The sequence below is a fragment of the Benincasa hispida genome, chromosome 8, assembly GCF_027475165.1.
Source record: "Benincasa hispida cultivar pf3 chromosome 8, pf3_genome.v1.1, whole genome shotgun sequence".
Classification (NCBI taxonomy): Eukaryota; Viridiplantae; Streptophyta; class Magnoliopsida; order Cucurbitales; family Cucurbitaceae; genus Benincasa; species Benincasa hispida.
In genome coordinates, this window is record NC_143485.1 from 6,167,014 (window position 1) to 6,174,014 (window position 7,001).

A 7,001-nucleotide genomic window follows, 5' to 3' on the forward strand; every position below is an offset into this window, starting at 1 on the left:
CATAACCTATCATCAATGCATAGTAAGCCAATTCACTATCATTACAATGCAACTTAGCCATCACAATGAGCTGACCATCACCAACGTATAGGGTGACCGTGCATCCTCGACGCATGGCTTACTAGGTAGCATTGCACGGCTTGCTTAGCATAAGCGCATGGTGCTGGCCACCAACGCATAGGCGTGTTGCACAGGCTAGCCGCTTGACGCATGGGCGTGCTGCTTCGACGCATGGGCATGGGTGTATGCTGGCCATCGCTCACTCGCTCGACCGCATGGGCGTGCTTAGCCATACGGCTGCGCGCTTGGCTGCATGGCAGGGCACCTCGACGCACGACATGGCTGCTCGGCAGGGCGCTCACTGCATGGGCGTGGCCGCTCGATAGGGTGCTCAACGCATGGCAAGGGCATCTGGCCGAGGCTGCTCGACGCATTGCATGAGCGCTGGTCGAGGCTGCTCGATGCATGGCTGGGCATTTGGCCGAGGTTGCTCGACGCATGCCACCCTCTAGCCCTCGTGCCATCCCAATGCCTCAATTCCATTTTCCTTCCTTCACCAATGCATCTAACGCATCCATCATCCAGCACACCCTTCCAACGCATCCTACACAAAATTCTATACTTAGCCAAATTTTCCAAATTTTCCCCAAGAGTTAAACTTCCAAATTTCCTTTTTTCTTCAAATCTCCACTTTTTCCTCTACCATTCCACATTAGTTTCTACATCAACCTACTCATCACACTAGTCTTAGTAGGGAACATACTCAAATAGAGAAATTAGGATTCGGGGTTCACATTATCCTTGTCTATCTTAGATAGAAATCAATAATAATCAATAAAACAGTTTATTTCATAAATTTGAAGTTAAAGATGTGGAAACTCGCCATGTTGATGATAAAGATCAAAATGATGAAGAATAAAATAGAAGAAGGACAATTAAAACAAGTAAGAGAAAGGTAAATATCTATGAAGTTGTATTTGAACTTTCAATATTAGAAAATTTAAAAAGCATTGATTGGCAATGATAGATAGCGATACTTTTCTATCATTGTCTATTGGTGATAAATACTGATAGTATAATGTTTTGTCTTATTATCGAGATTTGTAAGTTATAGAAGTTTATTGCTTTCTATTACATACTTGTAGGAAGTTGAAGTTGAGGAATTTGATTTAGATGTTGACGATGAAGAAGAAAAGATTCAAAATAGGGAAAGAAGATAAAAAAAAAAAAAGTGAGACATAGGTAAATATCAAAATAAAACTTGGTTTGACACTTATAGATGGTGATAGTGATAGGCTACTATCACTATATATTAGTAAAAACAAGAAAATGATAGTGTTCTTCTTTTAACTTCAAAATATTTCTTGTAGCAATTTGAAGAAGCGTAAGTTGAGGAAGAGCAAGTTGAGGAAAGGCAAATTGAAGAAGAGTAATTTGAGGAAGAGCAAGATGGAGAAGATATCGACGATGAAGAGAATGAAGACATCAAGAGAAAAGAAAAAATAAAATAAAATAAACAAGTGAGAATAAGGTAAATAGAAAACTAAGATATCTCTCTTTTTATATCAAACTATTATATATCATTAACATTTTTGCCATGAAGAAAGGGAAGTATAAAAAGTTAAGACTGAAGGTGGTAGATGATAGACACTTTTAGAATGAGAGATCAAAGAGACAACGAAAATCAACCAAAAAGGCATTGGACAATAGGAATAAAAGAAAGTCTCTCCAGAGAAGAAAACTGAAAGGAATGAGAAGAAGAAAGTCTCTCCGCAAAAGAAGACAACAACACAGTTAATGATAGAGAGTGCTCCAAGCTTTGACTTGACTGTCGAATTATGTTTTTGTAAACGGTAGAAATTTTACTTTGTAAATTTTTCTTGTACTTGTTGACAATTAACTACCTTTGAATTTTATAAAATTAAAAGTATATGATATTTTGCGCTATATCTGATATCACTTGTTATTTCAGTTGATGCATGGTTTCAATTTATTCATTATTTTGTTGGGCTACGTATTTACATTTTGTTGATATGTCGTAATTTAGGATTTTCATACATGTTGTATCATTCATATCTTTAACTCTGACGATAAACCTCGATAGAAGTCTATCGGTGTCTATCAATGATAAGCATAATTAGACTTCTATTTGCGTCAAAGAGGATCTTCGTTTTATAGTCTATAGTTGTTGCTTAAGTAGCTCTTCCACCATCTCTACTGTTCACGATCCTCTTAGCCATATGATTGAGTGAAACCTTTAGCTACAAGTCTTGCTTTGAATCTTTCAACACTGCCATTGACTTGTATTTAACTGTAAAAATCCTTTTGCAGCCAAACAAGATACAATTTCCAGGGAGAATCCACGTTTCATTACTTTCAAGAGCTTTAATTTCCTCATGTACAACATTTTCCCACTTGAATCCTTCAGTGCATCTTGAAATTTGTGTAGAACTTGAATATTGTCTAATAGAGCTACAAGGACTTTATAAGACGAATGCAATTTTTCCATAGAGATTCAATAGATTTTCCACTTTATATTCGGTAAGTTCTCATGCATAGGCACTAATAACATTGCATTGATAGGTCTTATTTAGAAAAATATGGTTGTCTAAACTCAATATCATCATAAGACGAAAACTGACCCGACATGATCATTGGCTTGGTACAAAAACATTCAATTTGTGCAGAGATTGTGTCAACTTTATTTGCCTCGTCCACTTCGCCATCTTCCTTATCTTCCTCATTTTCCTCTTCATTGTATTCATAATATTCATCTTCATCTTTATTTTAATTTTTGAACCTTATTTGATATGTTCTCTTATACCATAAGAGGGTTTAGAAGAAGGACGTTATTGTACAAAATATTGTACGGGTCAGTATATAGATTATCATTGTTGAGTTTAGTGAAACTATATTATAACTTAAGAGGGTTAAATTGAAAATGACTTGTGGGAGAACAATTATCACATGAGGGGTGATAAGGTGGAAAGGATGGTGTTGGGGGGGGGGGGGGGGGGGGGGGATATACATGACTACCTAATTCATTGCTACTATCATGCACGGGTCTAGGGATTGTTGATAAATAAAGAGACAACGAGCATGCACCATTGTTTAGAAAAGAAACTTAGCCCTCGTTCGATCAAATAAGTAGGAACTCTATCTAAAGTTATACAAACATCTTATTATAATGCCACACTAGTTGGGGTCAATACCATTTAGACATACAATTATGTTAAAAATTTCTCATACTTTATATCACGACTTAATTTTAACCGCGAGCAAACAAAGATGTGAGATATTTTACAAAAGAAATGGAGATTCAACCTAAAAATAGATCCTTTAAACCATCAAAAGTGAATCCATACAAGAAAAATCAACTAGGTAAAACTTTTTTGCAATAGTTGACCAAATCAATGCCTACGAGAAATCTTGGTTGGTCAAGTGACGTAAGTCAACCCTTATGAAAAAAATCTTAGTTGCCAAGTGCACCCTCAACTAAGATTCCCAAGCATTGATTGATCAATACTTACGAAAAATCTTGGTTGCGCTCGAAAGCATTAACCACAATTCTTCAGAATTAACAAATATATCTTGTACAAAATATTCCAAATCAAGTTCCAACTAAGAATTTTCCATTAAAATTGCAGTTGACCAATAAATTTATGATGAATCTTGGTTGGAACGGAATAACATAGGGAAACCCAAAAAATATCATAGAACACAACCAACTAAAGAGAGAAAAGAATAACAATAATAACAAGCATACACTGGCTTGTAAATTAAAGGGACTCACCATGATGAAAGAAAACAAGTAGTCTCTGAAATTGGGATCGCCACTAAATTTTTGGGTAAATATCAACTTATACCTTTAAATTTTGTGGATTGTAACCGTCTAAACTCTAAACTAAGAATTGTATAAATTTAAACATTAAACTTTGGGGGTTATATCAATTTAAACCCTGAACTTTGAGAGTATTAATTTAACCCTTAGACTTTCATAAGTGTATCGATTTAAACCATAGACTTTCTTATATGTATTAATTTATGCTTGAATATTCATAAGTATATCTAAATAAAACATAATAGAAGGTTTAAGTTAATACAATTATAAAAGTTCAATATTTAAATTAATACACTTGTAAAAGTCAAGAGTTTAAATCGATACAATTATTAATTTGAGATTTAAATTGATACAATCTCCAAAATTCAGAATTTAAATTGATACAATTATTAGTTTAGGATTTAAATTGATACAACACCCAAAATTTAAAGGTATAAATTGATATTTACCTTTTGTGAAAATAAAATGAAAAGTTGAAGTTTAAGATGTTGAAAGCTACATTTGGGTATGAAGTTGTAGGAAAATAAAATTGAAGAGGGCTAAATGAGCCCTTTATATATATATGTATATATATATATATATTTTTTAAAAAAATCTAAATGAAAAAACATACTTTGAATAAGGACAAGAAAAATTAGGATGTAGAGGTGGTAATTCAAACTGCAAAAACCAAATCGTTTTTAAAAATCGAATCGAACCGAAAACTTAGTGAAACCGAACAATTGAGGTTCGATCCGGTTTGAAGAAATTTTGAAATCGAATTAATTCGGTTCGATTTGATTTCACTTTCGAAAACCAAATTTGAAACCGAACTGAACCATTTTCAACTAATATATATATATCTATCTCTCTCTATATATATTTATATAAAAAGTAAAACCGAATCGAACCGAACCGTTTTTAATTAAAAAATAATATAACATGGATTTTTTTTTTTAAATGCGAAAACTGATTTTGAAACCGAATCGAACCATGGTCCGGTTCGGTTCAAACTAAAAAATCGGTTTGGTAGTCAAATGGAACGGAACCGAACCGCTTCCACCCCTACTAGGACGGTTTGGTAGGTGATTTGAATTATGTTTTATGTTTTTAGATAATTAAGTTTAGCGGATACACGTTTGATAAATAGTCTTAATTCTGTTTCTGAAAATTGTTTCAAAATTTTGGGATCCAAACAGTGTGAAATTTTGAAATTAACATTTTCATATTTTGTTTGAGTGTATTCAAATTTTGAATTTGAATTTTGAAATTATAGAATTATATTAGAAAAGATAAAAACATTAACAAATATGGTATTTAATCGGTAAACTCAATTATTTTTGTTAAATAAAAATATGTGTTAAATATATTATAAATTATAAAAGGTTACAAAACAATAATTATACAAAACTTTTTACAAAAAACGAGTTCATAAATTAATTAATAATATTTTATATTCAATTTAGTGTGTAACTTTAATTTTTATAATTTATAAAATAGATTATTTTCAAATAAAAGAAAACGAGCTAATTTATTTATAAATATAGCAAAATATCACTGTCTATCATTAATAGACTATAATAGACATCTATCAGTATTAGTGATAGGTGTCTATCGTGGTCTATCACAATATCATTGATAAACATTAACATTTTGCTATACTTGAAAATACTTTCAACACTTTTACTATTTAAAACAATTACCCTTATAACAATAATTTAAATTATTATTTAATTTCCAAATTTGCTACAAAACACATATTTAAAAACATGAAATACAATTTTTTTAATTGAATCCCTTGTTTTTAAATTTGTATTTTATTGACTACCAAACACAACATTTATGACATGTTGGAACCTCATGATTTTGAGGGATTTCAATTCATAACGGATTTGAAATGAATTATATTGTTTGGTACGACACGAAATTGAATGATTTTGAAATCAGAAGTGATTTGAAATCTCATTTTATTTAAAAAACTTTCATAACTAAAATGCTCGATGATAGAATTTGAAAGTAAATTACTCAATTAATCTCATCAAATTCTAATTTTCAATCAACAGATCATAGTTAAAAGTTTATATTAATAAATTTTTAACTTTTTTTTTTCTTTTCTGATTATCATTCAAACACAAAATTTTAAATATATTTATTTTAAATCTTTTCCATTTCGAATAATGTAATTAATTTAAAATCATTAATCAAATTTCAAATTCTAAGATTTAAAATCATTTCTTAAACTTTCGGGAATCCAGTCCAACTAAAAACCATTTTTTTTTACTAAACAACCATTTGTGTTTGATTGATTGATTAGGGGAAAAGAAATTGTAAAGAAAAGGCGTTGGACAAGAAAGTGGGCAGAAACTATAAATTGGCTCCCATCTCCTTCCTGCGTAAATTAGGGCTCTGCTCCTTTCACTTTCACATCTTCGTGGCGCCATCTATACCTTTAAATCCCGGTAAGAGCATTCTCTCTCTCTCCGTTTTTCTATCTACCATTTTCTGTATACCAGTTTGTTCCTACTCCCGATTCATGAACATGAAATTAAAGGAATCTGTGTGCCCCTTTGATTCTTTGAAAAATAGACACCTGACCCAGATTGCCAATTGTATATATTTTTGGGATGAAAAATAGACGTGTTGGCCTTCTTCCAGTGTGTTGTGCTTGACAATTTGTGCCCATTTGGTTATAATCTCTGCAGTCGAAGGGTTTATGTTAGATATTATAATTAAATTTACCCTTATCAACTAGCTAAATTGGTGATTTAAGAGTTTAGTTCATTGTGTCAATTCTGGCTGTTACCTGAATATAATGAGATAACAGTGTTGCAAGGGAAAAACTTCGTTTTTATAAATTCATTACCAACTGTTTGTTCAGTATATTTGAGCTATGGGAGGGCATTTCACAGGCTGTTTGGTCACATTCTTGGTTCATCTTTTCAGTTTTTAGAAACAGAATCATTTAGAAGCAGTAACAGCTCTTTTTTCTCATATCTCATTTGTCAGAAACGCCCTTCTTTTTCTTGTTATTGCAGTATTTTATCCTCTTTTTTACTTATCAAATGCACAATAAATATCTAAAAATAAATAATCATAAAAATTTTGGGTATTTAATTTAAAAAAAAATAATTTTCATGAGTTCAAAGAACAAGAGACAAGAAGTGATCACCAAACCTCTTTC